Below are 18,608 nucleotides of genomic sequence, written 5' to 3'. Positions count from 1 at the left end.
CTTAAACCAGCAGTCCTTCTGATCATGGGTTGTTCTGCCGCAGCGATAGCACTTTTCTGCTCCATACGCCATTTCGTTAACGCTGTATTCTTGTGGTTTCTGTTGTATTTCCGCAGCTCCCCGTGCTGCTGCTTTGTAGGATACTGCCACGCTGAAAGCCTGTTCTAGCGTCAGGTCCTTTTCCGAAAGTAGTCGTTTCTGGGTTCCTTCACTCTGGAGCCCGCAGACAAACCTATCCCGTAAGGTGTCTGCCAGTCCTGCTCCGAACTGGCAGTGCTTCGATAACTTGCGTAGTTCTGTAAGATAGTCAGCATTGTTCTCATCTTTGTGCTGGTTTCTTTTATGGAACTTGAATCTTTCTGCTATCAGCAGCGGTGTAGGGTTTAAGTGTTACTGTAAGATATTAACAATCTCTTCAAAACTTTTCTCCATTGGTTTAGCTGGGGTAATTAAATTCCGCAATAGGCCGTACGTTCTCGCGCCCATCAAATTTAATAATACCGATGCCTTCTTTCCATTGTATTATGTCCGTGTATAATTGAGACACGGACTGCAGGAGTTGATTATAACAAGTCTTTACTGAATGGAGACAACCTGGAAACTGAAACTACAGAAGCCTGCTAGGGCCTTTTATACAGGGGTGGTCACTGCCGGTACTGCAGTCTGAGACCAGTTATTCCCTTAAAGGTACATACACAACAATTCCTCCCCTTTTAGATAAACAGTACATAACATTCATTTAACAACTAAATAATAACTAATTACAATTACAATTACGGTTGCTAGATACATTGGTTGAAGTTAAGCAATTATAAGTTCAGTCTTTGAGGAGACTTCCTGATTCTGTCTGGATAACGCCTCTTTGGGATATCAGGTTCTTCTGGCAAGGTTGAGTCGGGATCAATGTCGTTGTTTGGCTCGTCTGCTTCCAATATCACTGATTCTGCGGTAGATGCCATTGGTACTTCGGTTTCATCGCCAGGTGTATCAGATCGTGGTGTGGAGTTGACGTTTTCCAGTGACTCTAGAATCTGGTCAGCATGGCATCTTACAATGCTCTCTCCAATGTCCACGGTATACATTAGAGGTCCTTGTCGTGTACAGATCGTTCCTGGCTGCCATTTCTCTGTGCGGTAGTCCCGGGCCAAAACTGGTTGACCTATCTTAAAACTCCTGGTCGGCCTTTCATTCATATTCTGAAACTACCTGTTCTCCACATCTCTTCTGATGTTTGGCTTAACCAAATCCAAGCAGCATCGTAGTCTTCGATTGAAGAACATCATGGCTGGAGTTTGGTTGGTAACCGCATGTGTCGCATTCCGGTAGGCAAACAAGAAGTTATCCACCTTGTGTTGTAGGGGTATATCTTCATTACACGTTGCCTTGATAGCCTTCTTGAATGTTTGAACAAACCTCTCGGCCAATCCATTAGTGGCTGGATGATATGGGGCGGATGTGTAATGCTTAACACCATTGTTCTTTAAGAACCTCCGGAACTCTTAAGACACAAACTGTGGTCCATTGTCAGAGCAAATCTGTTCAGGCAGCCCATTCCTGGCGAATATGGTTCGTAAGACAGTGATAGTTTTTTATGTGGTGGTTGAGGACATTTTTATTACCTCTGGCCACTTTGAATGTGCATCCACCGCAATTAAAAACATCGAGTCCATAAAGGGACCAGCAAAATCAATGTGCACCCTTTGCCATGGAGATGAGGGGCACTCCCATGGATGTAGAGGGGCTTGTGGTGGGGCGTTTTGGACCTTCTGGCATCCTGTACAGCTCTTGGTCATCTCATCGATTTCTCTATCGATTCCCGGCCACCACACAAACGCTCTGGCTAAGTTCTTCATTTTTACCCCTCCCAGATGACCCTCATGAAGCTCATTGAGCACTCTATCCTTCAATTTGGGTGGAATTACTACTCTGGATCCACACATCAAGGTTCCTCTGCACACTGACAGCTGTTCTCTTCTCGGCGAGAATGCTGGCAGCAGTGGTTTGCCATGTGCTGGCCATCCCTTCAACGTTAAATCATAGACCCAGGAGAGTGTCGGGTCATTTCGTGTTTCCTTTTCTATGTTTGCATTCATCACAGGGAGGCATTCGACTATGGTCGAGTGGAATATCTCCACTGGATCCACTGCAAGTTCTTCTTCCACCGTTGGCAACGGTAGGCGCGACAATCCATCAGCATTCCCATGCTGTTTAGTTCCTTTGTACTCGATGTCATATTGGTGTGCCCCTAGGAAAAGGGACCACCTCTGTAGCCGTTGTGCTGTCATTATTGGTATGCCCTTCTGAGGGTTGAAAATGGAGACAAGAGGTTGATGATCAGTTAGTAGAGTAAATTTCTGACCGTGCAGGTAGTGATTGAACTTCTTCACCCCCCACACCAGGCTGAGGGCCTCTCTGTCAATCTGGGTGTAGTTACGCTCGGCTGAAGTTAACGAGCGTGACGCAAAAGCTATCGGCCTCTCTGAACCATCAAGGAATTTATGTGACAGTACCGCCCCAATGCCGTAGGGAGACGCATCACACGCCAGTCTTATCGGTAGTGATGGGTTGTAGTGGGCCAATACTTCTCTTGAAGTGATTAGGTCCTTACTCTTCTGAAAGGCCCGCTTACATTCATCACTCCATTCCATGCTACTCCCGTTCGTAGTAGGGCGTTCAGTGGGTGCAGAATTGTGGACAAATTCGGCAAAAACTTATGGTAGTAGTTCACCAATCCGAGGAATGACCTCAGTTGCGACACATTTTCAGGCGCTGGAGCCTTAACTACCGCTTCAATTTTGTCAGGGGACTTATGCAACCCCTCTTCATCAATCACGTGGCCACAATACGATATCTGTTTCTTAAAAAACTCGCACTTGGGGCGATTGGCTCGTAGCCCATGTTCACGTAGTCTAGTGAGCACCTGCTCTAGGTTGGCAAGATGTTCACTGTCATCTTCACCTGTCACTAGGATGTCGTCCAAGTAACACTGAGTCCCCAGAATCCCTTGCAGGACTTGTTCCATCGCTCTTTGCCATATCGCCGGAGCTGATGCTACTCCGAATACCAGTCGATGATACTGGTAAAGACCTTTGTGAGTGTTTATCGTGAGATACTTCCTAGAGGATTCTTCAACCTCCATCTGCAAATATGCTTGTGCTAGGTCAATTTTTGTAAAACGCTTCCCTCCAGAGAGCGAGGCGAAGATATCTTCTATCCTTGGAAGAGGATATTGTACTGTGTGAAGGACTGGGTTCACCGTCAGCTTGAAGTCCCCACAGATGCGAACCTTCCTTGGCTCCTCAGACTTATTGTTTAACGTTTTCTTCATGACAGTAACGATGGGTGTCGCCCACTCGCTCCAGTCTACCTTAGACAATAAGCCTGCATTCTCCAGATTCTCCAGCTCTGCCTCGACGGCTGGGCGAATTGCATATGGTACCGGTCTTGCTTTGAAAAACTTGGGAATTGCATTCTCCTCTATTTTTATCGAGGTGGTTACGCCTTTAAGAGTGCCCAGTTCTTGTTGAAATACCTCTTTGGCGTCAACTAAGATTGTTGACAATCATCCAGGAGTGACGTCGTCATCCTTTTTACCAGCCACCGTCAGTGCCTGAATGGAGTGCCAGTCTAAACTTATCTTTCTGATCCATTCACGTCCCAATAACGGTGGTCCACCATCTTGCAGTATGTAGAGATACAATTTCCGTATTTTCTTATTGTTGAAATCAGTGATACTGCCACTCTTCGGCATCTTGGGTGATTTAAAATGGCGCCTCCCGCGCTTTTTCTTCTTCCCCAATGTAAAAAAATGGCGCCTCCCGCGCTTTTCCTTCTTCCCCTTGCTGCCACGCTGCTCCTAGCGTTCTACAGGGTAATGGCGGTGACCCGCGGCTTCGGCGCGTCTCACTTTTCCTTCCCCGTGTTCTATCCTCTCCACGCTGCCCTGTTCTTGAGCACCGACTGCGCCCTGTGCGCTCCACCCTCTCTCTCTCTCTCTCTTCCTCCCGACGATGCTGCACGGCCCCTTTGCAGAGCCGCTCGATCGAGCCCGAGCCCGTCGCAGTCCGGAAGGGTCAGCGCACTACCTGCTACCAGCACGACTTGCTGGAACACCTCGACTGGGGAGCCAGGCCCAGCTCTCCACAGCCTCCCCTGCAACTCTCCGATGGATCCCTGGGCGGTTGCCCACGGTCGACGCCCGCCGTTCTGACTTCGACCTCCAAGAAGCTTCTCTTCAGGGAAAAGATCCCCGTGAGGTGATGCAGTACTGCAGGTGAGTTCAAACCTGCCCGTCGCCAGTGTAGTGTCCGAGGATCAATAATACTCAGACTGCAGGAGAACAATAAAACAGGTATTTACTGAACAGAGAGTAATTCAAGACTGAAATACAGAAGCCTGCTATGGCTTTATATACAGGGGTGGTCACTGCCGGTACTGCAGTATAGAATCAGTTCTTCTCTTAAAGGCACATACACAACAGGGGAGGGGGAGAGTGAGTCTGTGAATGGGGGAGGGGGAGAGTGAGTCTGTGAATGGGGGAGGGGGAGAGCGAGTCTGTGAATGGGGGAGGGAGAGAGTGAGTCTGTGGGGGAGGGGTGTCTTTGTGAACAGCGGGGGGGGCACCAATACCTTTATACAAGTGGGGGGGGGAGGGCACTTGTTCAGGTAGTTTTTTTGCAAAAATAATGGTCTGTTAAATATGGGTGAAGCCAAATATCATTTACTTCCCCATGAAATACACTGAGATTAAAAAATCTATCGATTGTGAAGTGCAAGGAATCAGAATGCATCAGATCTGATGTAAAAATGCATCATTTTTTCTGGGAACTATGTCTGTGGGCGGGGCAACATTTAAAGGCAGTGTGTGGAGGTCCACGCTTCAGACTGACACACACACACAGGGAAAGAGATTGCAGACATTGCACCCTCCTGGCGACTGGCACCGCTGCAGTATTTTTTTTTAATCGGCGGAGGCGAGGGCTGAGCGAGGACCTCCCCTTTAAAAGGTATGTTGCAAGAAGCGTGGATGAGGAAGTGTGTGTGAGAGTGTGTGAGAGAGGAGCTGAGCTGCGCTGCTGGATCAGCCGAGAGGGGCACAGGTTGGAGCCACCCTGGACACAGCGAGATGGTGACAGGTGAGCGCGCATGGTTTCCTGTTGTTACATTTCAATTCCATCTGCGAATCGAGCAGCTGCTTTAAACCCCCCCCTCAAAAATGCTGGATTTAAACCTCCTTTCAAATCAACCAGCTGCAAAAAATTAAAAAAATAAACAGCCCTTGAAGTTGGTCAGTCGAGTTACCTGGGTCTTTTTGTTTTGGACTTTTGCTGAACTTTAATTTTAATGGACAGTCACCTTTGGGTTGATTCAGCCTTTGCCATTTTTGTTGTTGTTGCAAATTTGAAATTCCTGCCTGTTTAATCCGCCCCCGATTGAGTGCAAGGATGCAGAACTGTCTTCCCCACTCGGTCTAGGCGGCTGTTTGTGGAATAGTGGAGAACAGCACAGAGCAGTTGGGTACCTACACCAGGCACTGAACGTGTCCCCTTGCCCTGCTTCAGGCTGGCACAGGGCTGGCTCTCCTCACTACAGGTACAGGATTTATTCTCTGATCTGCATATACCACTTCCTTTGCGAGATTATTAACCGCACTAAAACTGGTCTGAAAATTGTAACCGTGAATCATGTGTGCTCTGGTAATCTGTTGCTAAATAATACCTGTTCTTGTTACACTATGTACTGTTTAGAGTTTGCAAATGAGCGTTGCCAGTATTAGTCTGCTACGTCTCTCTCTGCTGTTATCATATGGGCGCTATCCCATTTATTTTATACCTTTTTTGTAAAATATGAATATCATGTGAAAAGCATTAAGTAATTTCCTGGTGATGTCACCAACAGTAATTTCTAGTTTTGCTCTCCAAATGAATCATTTATACTATAATCGTATAATGCAAGAATAGCTCTTCATTACTATAATTGCCACAAAGCCTTTCGATCTTTATCAGAAGTTGGCAGCCTTGTATGATTTGCCTTGCGTTTCTGGACCCAGCATCTGATTCACTTCTGTGGGTATACACTGTTTATGTAAGGCATTCCAAGTGGCGAGTTGGTCGGTATCCAGAGCTCACAGATTTAAGATGCAAAAGATCCAGAGGGGAGATGAGGAGAATTTTAATTTTTTTTTAACGCCCTGAGTTATGTGCTGACTGAAAGGATGGTGGAAGCAGATTCAATAGTAACTTTCAAAATGGAATTATGTAGAATGTGCAGCACAGAAACCGGCCATTCGACCCAACTGTCTGTGCCGGTGTTTATGCTCCACACGAGCCTCCTCCCGCCTCTCTTCATCTCACCCTATCAGCATATTCTTCTATTCCTTTCATCTCATGTGTTTATCTAGCTTCCCCTTAAATACATCCATGCTCGTCGCCTCAACTACTGCTTGTGGTAACAAGTTCCACATTCTAACCACTCTCTGGGTAAAGAAGTTTCTAATAAATTCTCTATCGGATTTATTGGTAGCTATTTTATATTTATGACCCCTAGCTTTGGTCTCCCCCCACAAGTGGAAATACCTTCTCTACTGGATGCATACTTGAAAAGGAAGGTTTTGCAGGGCTATGGCGACGGCGGGGTGGGGGGAAGAGCAGTGGGGTGGGACTAATTGGCTCGCTTTTTCAAAGAGCCGGCACAGGCACGATGGGCTGAATGGTCTCCTGTGCTGTATGATTCTTTAAGGTGTCACGGTTAGAGATCTTTGCCTATTTGGTCTAGAAGGGGGTTTCAGGTTAATTTATGGTTGCATGTGTATATAGCTATTCCCGGCCAGAATGGAGATGATTGGGTAATTTCCCCATCAATCACGCCTAGAGACCGCACTGCTGTAAGTGACTGGGATTGATTATACACACATAATTTGTATATAACTATCCTCCGCTCACTGCATTTTGTTGGAAAAATTACCCTTCTTTTATCAGGAGATGTTGCTGTAGTTTCGGTCATGAGTTCTGTTTGCTGTAGTTCATAGAGACTCTTTTTAAATAGACACTGTAGACTGTTTGCTGTAGTGCGCTGTATAAATAGACTGTATTTGCTGAGTAAATAGCCGTTGCTGCAAAAATAGACTGTTTGCTGTGAGTCCTGCCGTAAGACCCGCTCCTCCTCCAACTCATTAGCTGACACCGTGGCATCAATAGACACTGTTAATTTAGACTTGTCTGGTCTCCTGTGGTATTGCCATAAGTGGGGAATTAAAAGTTTTAAAGGCCGGGTTCCCGTGCAATGGATCACAGTGCACCGCTTCAATTCAATTCAATTCAATTCAATTTTATTTGCCATATGTAACTAGTACAATGGAATGCTTACTCCCCGTAGGGACACGTCAGCTATTCTTACAGCGCCGTGTTCAGAAAGTCAATTCAATGGCATCCAGTGGCAGTGGGAGCACGATGTCCCTCAGCCGCTCCGTCCTCCTCGTCACTGCGGCCTCCTCCTCAGTATTGCCGGCTCCACATGTGATGGCCTGCTTCTCCCGCTCACGATCCGACCTCTGGCCACCATGCCCGGCTCCCCTCCTCCCAGTCGGACTGCGAGCTTCCTGCCAGGGAGCTGCCGGCCGACGTGCTGTAGCGGGTCGTTGTGGCAGCTGCTGCTGCTCATTGCGCTACGCTGCCTCCACCCGACTCGCCGAACATATCGTCGGGATGTAAATGCTCCGGTCGCCGCGGCCTCCTCCTCACCGTCGCCGGCTCCACGGTCCGACGACCCAGGGCCTGCTTCTCCTGCTCACGGTCCGGCCTCTGGCCGCCATGCTCGGCTCCCCTCCTCCCAGTCGGAATGCCTTGCCGCCGAGGAGTTGCCGGCCGACGTGCTCTAGCGGGTCATCGTGGCTGCTGCTGCTGCTCATTGCGCTGTGCTGCCTCCGCCCGACTCGCCGAACACTTCGCTCCGGTTGCGGGAGTGAGCGGCGATAGCGGGCCGCCCGAAGCAGGGAGAGTGCGCTAGCACCGGACCGTATCGGTCGCCAACTCTAGCTGGTCATATTTCTGGAGGCTTCATCACATGACCTCCTGCCTCTAACCGTCCCGCCCGGTCAAATGCCTTTTTTCCCCATCTCCAATATTTTTTATAACTAATGAACAAAAGGGATCAGAGAATTTTTGTAAAACGCGCACAATTTTTTTTTTTATTACCCCTTCGTGTTGTTGGCAGCTGTGTCCTGGAGATGATTCTTTAATTCCTGGAGACTCCAGGGCAATCCTCGAGTGTTGGCAACTCTAAGCACAGGCTATAGCATAAGGTTTATCTCTCTGATCTCTATCGCTCTATTTCCCCCCCCCCCACCCCCTCCCCCCAACAAGGCTGCAAGATTTGCTGGGATCAGGGGCACAGGAGGTCCTGTCAGGCTGGAGATGTGCCCCGATTCCGTGGAAGTGGATCATCTGTAAATGACTAGGATTGATTATACGCACATAATTTGTATTTAACTATCCTCCGCTCACTGCATTTTGTTGGAAAAATTACCCTGCTTTTATCGGGAGACGTTGCTGTAGTTTCAGTCTTGAGTTCTTTTTGCTGTAGTTGACAGAGACTCTTTTGAAATAGACTCTGTAGACTGCTGTAGTGCGCTGTATATATAGACTATTTGCTGAGTAAGTAGACTTTGCTGCAAAAATAGACTGTTTGCTGTGAGTCCTGCCGTGTGTGTCCGTATGTAGAGGATATGTTGACGAGGACTAAGCAAAACGCCAGTAACTTCGACGGGAGATGGATGGAAACCATGGGGAAATGGTGTAAACAGCCATTTAAACTGTTCCACCAGGTTTTCTGCCGAAGTTTTGGCTGGAGAGCAAAGGAGCCCTTCGGAAATTGTACCACGACATGTATAACCCTCGTATAAAACCTACCTCGTTGATCAAGCTTTTGGCTATCTGTCCTAATATCTCCTTGTGTGGCTCAGTGCCTGATAGCACTCCTGTGAAGCACCTTGGGATGTTTTACAACGTTAAAGATGCTATATAAATGCAAGTTATTGTTCAGTGCCTTTGCCCCCAAAATAAAAGTGGGTGCGCTCAACGTACCATTGTGCAACATACACCACAGCCCTGATTTTCACTGCCGGTTTACACTGAATTATCTCTTAAGTCTTGCCAACCGAAGTTTAATCCTGGTCCTAATGCCTGCGTTCAAAGCAAATGCTTCAAATCCCGGCCTGGAGGAAGCATCATCATTTAGTGCATGCTGGAGCTAAATGGGTGATGGATCTGGTCTTCGTTCAGTCACTGGTGATAAAGGTTAGGCTATTTACCGGTAAATGCTCTATGCATTTTCAGGATTAATGGACACTTTGGAGAGCTCTTGGGAATAGCTGATAATACATTAGCGTTTTGGGTTGTGGTCTCATTACTGCAGGTTCATCAAGAAATATTTTGTACTTGATCGCCAGCAAGTTTCTAGTCGGCCTCTACTGCATGTTAAATGTGTTCCAGTTGGCAGATAGATTGGACATTAATGTGTAATTTAAAAAAATACATTACTAAAAGGACTCATTAACTAATGTTAGATTTTTCCAGTGAGACATGTGGAATAGGAGACATTAAAATATGCCAACCACAAGGCATAGTGAAAACCTGTCATCGTTCCGTGTTAATCGGCAGATTGTTTCTGAATACTTGATCACGAGCCAAGTGACTAAAGTATAAGGTACAGCATGTCCAGGATTGAATATGTGTCTAATCAGGTTAATTTTAACTTGTGTAACTCATCAGTAATTCCACACTTGGAATAACGTGTGCAGTTTTTGGATTCCTCAAATTAAAAATGAATACTGATTGTGTTGGCGAAGGCTGAGAGAAAAAGTGATGATAATTATGTTGGGGCTAGGCCCATGAAAGAGAGACTTCTATTTATAGGGCACCTTTCAAACCTCAGGATGTTTCAAAGCGCTTTACAGCCAATGAAGTACTTTGTAAAGAGTGGTCACTGTTGTAATGTAGGATATACGGCAGCCATATTTGTGCACAGCAAGCTCCCACAAACAGCAACAAGATAATGACCAGATAATCTGTTTTTAATGACGTAGGTTGAGGGATAAATATTGGCCAGGACACCAGGTAGAACCCCCTTACTCTTAGAAATCGTGCCGTGGGATCTTTTTATATCTACCCGAGAGGGCAGATGGGGCCTCGGTTTAATGCCCCCGATGTGCACTTTCCTGGCACGCCGACAGCTGAAGCCTGGGACTGCTTGGAATTCCTGTCACTGGCCCGGTTCAGCTGTCGGCACACTGTGCTTGCCTGATCCAGCAGCGTAGTTAGTGCGATGTGCTGGCTGGAATCAGGTGAGCACTGGGCAGCCAATCAGGGGAGGGGAAACTTCATTCATGAGTTTGATAGTAAGAACTGTCAAACTCATGAAAACTACGGGCGCCCAAAACACTACTTAAACTTTAAATAAAATTTTTAAAAACATCCCACTAATTAAATGAACTATAAATAACTTTAAAAAAAACTATTTTAAACAATTAATCAAATTTTTGAAAAAAATAATTTTTTAAGAAATCGGGTCTAAAAATAAACTTACCTTACTGTAAAGTCCTTAAAAACAATAAAGCTGTGGAAAAAATGTTATAATTTTAAATAATAGACCATTTACCTTAAAGAATCAAGTCCTTACGTCTCCTTTTTACATTTCTAAAAAGTTCAGGCCCTTGCACACGGGCAAACCTGTCAAAAAGAAGGAAGTTCAATGCGTGCGCGCATGCGTTGGACCTCTGAACCCCTTGGAGGAAATGCCGGTTTCCCACGCATGCGCTGTGCATGCTGAAATCCGGCACTTCCAACGGGCCCACGCGTGAGTACCCCGTCCGTACTCACGCGTTGGGACCGGAATTACTGGCCCAATGTTTCAGGTCGGTGACCTCTCTCCGCGGATACTGCCTGAACTGCTGAGTGTTTCCAGCATTTTCTGTTATTTTTGAAACAATAGTTTTAACTGCCTTCTATGTAAAAAAATAAACTTGTACAAAAAACCCCCAGTATTAACCCTTGCTACAACTGTACAGGATGTTGGTGAGACCACACCTGGAGTACTGGCTACAGTTTTGGTCTCCTTATTTAAGGAGGGATATACTTGCATTGGAGGCAGTTCAGAGAAGGTTCACGAGGTTGATTCCTGAGTTGAAGGGGTTGTCTTATGAGGAAAGGTTGAGCAGGTTGGGCCTATACTCATTGGAGTTTAGCAGAATGAGAGGGGATCTTATTGAAACATGAGGGGGCTTGACAGGATAGATGCAGAGAGGATGTTTCCCCTCGTGGGGGAATCTAGAACTAGGGGGCATAGTTTCAGAATAAGGGGACGCCCATTTAAGACGGAGATGAGGAGGAATTTCTTCTCTCAGAGGGTCGTGAATCTTTGGAATTCTCTTCCCCAGAGAGCTGTGGAGGCGGAGTCATTGAATATATTCAAGGCAGAGATTGACAGATTTTTGAAAAACAGGGGAGTCAAGGGTTATGGGGAGCGGGCAGGAAAGTGGAGTTGAGGCCAAGATTAGATCAGCCGTGATCTTATTGAATGACGGAGCAGGCGCGAAGGGCCGAATGACCTACTCCTGCTCCTATTTCTTATGTTCTTAAATTGCCTACAGGATCTGTGACATGTCCGGGTCATGGGTCAGCTATTTTAAGTTCTCCGCTATCCTCCTGATACTGAAGCTAAGGTTGTCACCGGGCTGGGTGTCACCAGGTTGGTTGTTCTATTTGAACTTGTTGCCATTGACAGCAATATAATTACTTTAAAAAAAAACATTGCACATTGCATCCTTCAACACACAAAAAGACAGCCACTGTATGGCAAGTTTAAAAAAAAAATTCTGTCGACTAGCAAATGTGAGTAATTTCATGCTGAGCTGGTGAGAAAGTCCACCTGAAATAGACACAATTAAAGCTACTGAAATGCCAGGATTAGCTTTGTCAGCCATGGCTCAGTGGGTAGCACCCGCGCCTCTGAATTAGTAGGTTGTGGGTTCGAGTCCCACTCCAGAGACTTGAGCACACAATCTAGGCTGACACTCCAGTGCAGTGCTGAGGGAGTGCTGCACTGTCGGAGGTGCCGTCTTTCGGATGAGACGTGAAACCGAGGCCCCGTTTGCCCTCTCGGGTGGATGTAAAAGATCCCATGGTGCTATTTCGAAGAAGAGCAGGGGAATTCTCCCCGGTGTCCTGGGGCCAATATTTATCCCTCAACCAACATCACTAAAACAGATTACAGGAAACTCTTTGGTATCCGGCACCGATGGGACCAGCGTGTTGCCAATTGATCAAAAATTCCAGATGACGGAGAGGGTTATCTACCGAGGCTATTTTTAACAAAGAAAAATAAAAAAATCAAGAAATGTGCTTTATACAGTGATTGGGTACTCACCTACAGAATGTTGTGTTAAATGGATGGTGGAAGATGCTTGATTAAGTACAGTACTGCCAGTTGAGGGTAATGCAATGCAATGACTACCAGCAGCGTGGGAGACACACAGTACCCCTGTAAAATGGCGGATCAGAAGAGACTACCGGCAGCGCGGGAGAGTCAGACTCCTGTTACAGGGGTATTGAGGTGTTGCGACTTCCGACAGCGCCAAGAAGCCGAGTAATGGCAGTTTGGAGAACTACCCCCACTGACTAACTCGGACACATTGCCGGTTATTGAGGTGTTGTTTTCGGAGTGAGAATTTTGCCGGTTAATAGAGAATTCCGGATATTTAGGTGTCGTGTAAACGAAAGTTTCCTGTATCTGGTCATTATCACATTGCTGTTTGCAGGAGCTTGCTGTGCACAAATTGGCTGCCGTGTTTCCTACATTTCAACAGTGACTACACTTCAAAAGTACTTCATTGGCTGTAAAGCGCTTTGGGACATCTGGTGGTTGTGAAAGGCGCTATAGAAATGAAAGTCTTTCTTTACTAAAATGTCAGGTGTAGCATTACTAAAATCTAAACAATTATTGACAGTCGTCCCCTCAATGGGTTTAAACACTTGAGTAACTGAACTAGGCAGAATAGGAAAGTCCCAGGTTCCATGTCCCTACTGTGGCTGAATGTCCTAAAAACAAAAAGCAAAATACTGAGGATGCTGGAAATCTAAATTCAAAACATAAAATGCTGGAAACACTTGGCAGTTCAGGCAGCATTGGCGGAGAACAAAAAATAGTTAACGTTTCAAGTCAATGATCTTTAGTCAGCACTGGAAGATGTTCGAGATGAACAGCCGCTCTTCACAAAAATGAGAAGTAAAGCCTTCGTTTCTCCAGCCTTTCTCACACCCCTGACATCTGCCTCCGAGCTGTGCTCTGTACTGCCCTCAGCCCTTGCAGGTCTGTCTCCCTTGTGTATCGGCGACCAGAACAGTAGCCGAGGAGTGGTCTGAGCATATCGCCCTACAGTTTCATCACAACTTCCTCTATCTTCTATTCTATTGTTTTTCTGTTTGTCAAAGATGTCTGCTTTTGCATAATGGCGAGTTGACAGCAGATAAGAGGAAGCTGTTGGTAATAAACGAACCGTGATATTAAAGTCTCCGTACCCCAGACACACATCAACGTGATTAGAAATTATTTGTACATTAAGCCTACAAGGCTCTTCATTATAACACTATCCGTAATGTAAGGCAACTGGACTTTGGCTCCAGATTATCCATCTTTTGGTAAAGGTTTGTTTGCTGTGATATCGGTGCAGCTCAGTATGACGCGGTATGGTCGATTTGTGGAGCTCGTGTGGTAGCGAAGATGAACCTTTCTCTGAGTGAAATCTGCATGAATTGTGCAATTCCTTCCCGCTTTATTTTTTTTTTTAAGTGAAGCGTGTCCTGAAGTGATTATGCAGAAAGGATGGGATTGGTTCAGTTGCTAACCTGGCCAATGTCACCTAACGGGTTTCTTTAACGGTCTGATTTTACTTTCTTTCCCACAGTGATTGTTTTTAGCAGAGGAGTCATTTTCCGACTTTGCGCACTTGGCACGGAATCTTGCTGTGCCAGCACCGCATGGCCGGTGTGAAATTGGGCATGGACAGGGATGTACAACAGGCGGTATTGCATCGATCACCTGTTATTCGCCCCGCCTCATATTCCGTTCCATTCACTTCGACAGAACTGACTATCGGGCGGGTGGTATATTGGACAGATAAAGCCATTCCGCCTGTTTTGCGACCCGACCATACCCAATTTCACCCCCCACTCAGTCAAAAAATGACCCCTTACCTTTTAAGAAGCTTTATTAAAGGGGTATTTAAAAATAAAAAAAATCTGGTAAGGATAATGTCTTGTTTTGCACACTTTGTACAAAAATAATAAATTGCAGGACAACGGAGTATTACAGTTTAAACTCTTTTAATGAAGCATTAGGTCTGTAAGCTTTCTCAATCAATACAGCACCGTGTGGACAAGATGGAGTCAGGACCCCCTGGGCCTTCTAAACAATAGCAGTCCTTACAGATGCCTGCAGGCCAATGACAACTCAGCATGTGATCACATGTGAATATAATAGGTATTCCTTACAGATGCCTGCGGGCCAATGATAATTCAACATGCAAATGTTACAGATAAAACATGGCCAATAACTTCATTGTAAGAGGAATGGAGATGAATGCACACTGTAAAGCTCTGGGCTGAAGCAGCTGGGGTGCCTGCCTCAATGGCCTGCACGGCCAATGGTGCCATAGACACCTCACCTGACGGACAGGTCCCGCCTGTTGGCACTCAACCGTTGGCTGCAGTTTCCTTCCTGCTTCATCGGCTGGTGTGTGGCACGGAGAGATCCAGCAATGTGAAGGAAAGGAGCCCTTTATAGAATGGTTGGTGAAAGAAAGGACTTGCATTTATATAGAGCCTTTCACGACCTCGGCTCATCCCAAAGCGCTTTTCAGCCAACTAAGTGCTTTTTGAAGTGTAGCGACAGTTGTAATGTTGTAAAGGAAACACGGCAGCCATCTTAAACACAGCAAGGTCCCACAAACTGCATTGAAATTAATGAGCAAATAATCTGGTTTTGGTGGTGGTTAAATGTGATTTTTTTTTTGGCAAGGTGATCAGGACAACAGGAGAACTCTGTTCTTTTCTTAAAATAGTGTCGTGGGATCTTTAATGTCCACCTGGATCACCAAAGCAGGTAGATGGGGCTTCAGGTTAATGTCTAATCTGAAGGATATCACCTCTGTCAATGCAGCACTCCCTTAGTAGGACACGAGAGTATCAACTTCGATTAACAGTCACTGCCTCCCTGTTCCGGTTTAAATTGACTAACCCAGTGGTATGTTTGACAGGGAAGGCTGCCAGCTCCACTCAAGAGTCATTGAGTAAAACTCGAGAATCCACCCTTTGATTTATTAAATGTCATCTGTGAAGCACTTCCCTATAGCATCAAACACCCTGTTGCATAAAATATACTTCAATGAGCAACCGTCATGAACATGGATTCGGAGAGGCAACATTTTGTTTTATTCGTTCATGGGACGTGGGCGTCACTCACTGCCCATCCCTAATTGCCCTCGAGGAGCTGGTGGTGAGCCGCCGCCTTGAACCACTGCAGTTCATAGCAGTTTGTTCCAACTGAGTGGCTTGCCAGGCCATTTCCGAGGGCAGTTAAATGTAAACCACATTGCTGTGGGTCTGGAGTCACATATAGGCCAGACCGGGTAAGGACAGCAGATTTCCTTCCCTAAAGGACATTAGTGAACCAGATGGATTTTTATGACAATCTGATAATTGAATTTAAATTCTCCAGCTGTCGTGGTGGGATTTGAACTCGTGTCTCCCTTTCATTAGTCCCGGCCTCTGGATTATTAGTCCAGTAACATAACGGGCTGGATTTTCATTCAGCAGTCGGGAAGGAGGCGGGACTACAACTTTCGGGTTTTAGTCCCGCCTCCATCGACGTACGGCCAATCCACGCGATTTTTCCCTTGATTGACCTTGTTGAGCCTGCCCAGCGGGCTCAGCAGGCCAATTAAGGGCCACCGGCAACAGGTGACGTCACAGACTGAAATTTCATCTGTCAAGAGATTTTGACAGATGAAATATCAGTGTTTCACAGCTGTTTGAAGCTGTCAAACACTGACAGTCTTACTTCTTGTAATGATATCAATACACTTCTAACCTGAGTCCTTCTACACAGACTCAGTTAGAACTCTCACCAGCACTGAAAGCTGAAGGCTGTCACTTTTGACAGATCGCGGCCATTCAGCTTTCAGTGCCGGCTGAGTGATGGACTCCGGAAACCTAGAGAACTTCTTTACACACTTTAGACACACCAAACACACTTACCTTTGCACTCATGCACCCATCACTCACCTGAACACCGACATTGCGACCCCTCCAAGTCCTTCAACCTGGCGTGGTTTGGAGCCGTCGGGAATCCCTCACGACACCCCTCAAAATAGGGATTAGGCTAAAAACTGCCTGTTAACTACCCGTTAACAGGCAGTTAATTGGCACTAATCCCTTCCCGCCTCGGGTCGGCGGGTCCCAGTGCGGGGCGAGTACCCGCCTCCTTTGAAACTTACGTGGAGGCGGGTTTTGGGCGGGATGGTGTCGGGACCCCCGAATTTGGGATTTTAGCCCCCGCACGCCTAAAAGCCAGACTCACGGCACACTGAAAATCTAGGCCAACCACTATGCTACCGCACCTGATTGAGGTGTTGTGACCTGGAATGCGCTGCCTGAAAGGGCGGTGGAAGCAGATTCAGTAGTAAGTTTCAAAAGGGAATTGGATAAATACTTTGCAAAGGAACAAAAGTTGCAGGACTGTGGGATAGAACAGGGGGAATGGGACTTCTTAAAAATGAATTCTTGGGATATGGACATCGCTAGCAAGACCCACATTTATTGCCCAGGACTAGCTGAAGTGCTCTCGCAAAGAGCCGGCACAGGCACAATGGGCCGAATGGCCTCCTTCTGTGCTGTAAGACTCTAATGGCCTGTGTTTCATGTTTTACTGAATTGAAAGCAGGACTGCAATTTCAGATTGGAGGGGGGCGGGGGTGGGTGAGGGATGTAGGAGTCCTAGGTTACCGGCTCAAGATATGGGTGGGAGCTATCAGCATCTGAGAATATTGGACGTGGTACTTGTATTATCATAGTGGTGCACTGTGCAGCCTGTTGCACATTTAAATGAATGGATCTCTTTTTTTTTGTCTTTTAAGGGTGGCGTACATGGAAAATAGTCAACAAAATGAGCTAGTAAGTGCCACTTAATGGGTCCACACAATATGTGCATATGATTGGAGTCTGCTACAAACACTTTTTAAAGTGCGAACCTTGATGCAGCAATCTAGCCAGCAGAGTGTGGATGCCCTCACGACAATACACCCCCTCTTTTTGTTTTGACATGGCTCGCACAGGATACTTTCATTTGCGTCAGTTTAGGTTTCCTTTTCCCTAAAGGTCACCCAACTGTGTCACTGGTGTAAATTTGAACGGGTGCCTTTTACCAGCCTAGTTTTTTTTTCCTCTTTCCTCGCACCAAAATGAAGCTGTTGTTCGAGCACTTCCTGCCCTCGCTGTTCGCTGTGGTTGGATGTGGTCTTGAGTGGGTAAGCACCCTGAAATTTGGAAAGTTGCCTGTACATGTCTTTTGGTATGAGGCAACACTCTATATTCACTGTGCTTCCATGCCTGGAAGCTACAATGTGCTCTGGCATGTTCCTCATCGGATAACATACGTTAACATTTTAAAATTCCAGAATATTAATTCCCCACAGCCCTCCTCCAGAGTGAGGTGTTGGAATTTTGTCATATTTAAAAACCTCCACTGATGACGAGAGGCAATGAAACCTCGTACATCCTGTGTAAAAAGTCACCCGCGCAAAGAACCATAGGTTGCAGTTGTCTTCAGAATTGATCTCTGACCTTCAGAAATAACAACAGAAAATGCTGGAAAAACTCAGCAGGCCAGGCAACATCCGTGGAGCGAGAAACAGAGTCAACGTTTCGGGTCGAAACCCTTCGTCAGGACTGAGAAAAAAAGGCAGGAAATGAAACAGATTAAAAGGCAGTTTGGGGGCTGGGAAATGGGGGAGGGGATGAAAGAAGAGACATTAAGAGATATTCAAGGTGAGACGAGATGGTAATAGGACAGGTAAAGAGACAAACAATGGCTCTAGATGAAGTGTGAAATGCGCTGGCAGAGTGAGAGACAGCTGCCATGTGGGAGAGAGAGAAGGAAAAGGAAGTCACAAACCAAAAGTGTGGATAAAAAATATAAAAATATAATAGAGGCCGAGATTATGATCTGAAATTGTTGAACTCGATATTGAAGGCTGTAAAGTGCCTAATCGGAAGATGAGGTGCTGTTCCTCGAGTTTACGCTGAGCTTCCGTGGAACAATGCAAGAGGCCGCAGACGGTGAGGTCTGAGTGGAAATGGAACGGTGAATTGAAATGACAGGCGACCGGAAGCTCGGGGTCACCCTTATGGACTGAATGGAGGTGTTCCGCAAATCGGTCACCCAATCGGATCTGACCTTCAGAGCCTGGCTTGCCTCATTCCTCTGTCAAATGCGGGTTAGTAAAGGGAACAATCTGGTTCTACGATCAGAGTTATTAAATTCATCTGTTTAATTGCTGT

At 46.3% G+C, this 18,608-nt stretch overlaps 1 protein-coding gene across 3 annotated transcripts in view; it reads left to right on the top strand.

The window, feature by feature from the left end:
* Positions 1-4,896: 4,896 nt before the first annotated feature.
* The window catches only part of LOC147100112 (multiple C2 and transmembrane domain-containing protein 2-like), a 538,576-nt gene continuing 524,864 nt past the window's right edge, over positions 4,897-18,608 (top strand). The window contains exon 1 of one of the 3 annotated variants that reach the window (XM_085968827.1): positions 4,897-5,006. The gene's annotated coding sequence lies outside the window, so the exon portion shown is untranslated. Of the gene's footprint in view, positions 5,007-5,057; positions 5,136-5,176; positions 5,593-18,608 lie in introns of those variants that run through there. The other 2 variants (XM_085968825.1, XM_085968826.1) reach the window with 2 other exon arrangements.

The sequence above is a fragment of the Somniosus microcephalus genome, chromosome 27, assembly GCF_052327205.1.
Source record: "Somniosus microcephalus isolate GS21.2 chromosome 27, FLI_Smic_1.0, whole genome shotgun sequence".
Classification (NCBI taxonomy): Eukaryota; Metazoa; Chordata; class Chondrichthyes; order Squaliformes; family Somniosidae; genus Somniosus; species Somniosus microcephalus.
This window is presented reverse-complemented; position numbering and strand designations above follow the sequence as displayed.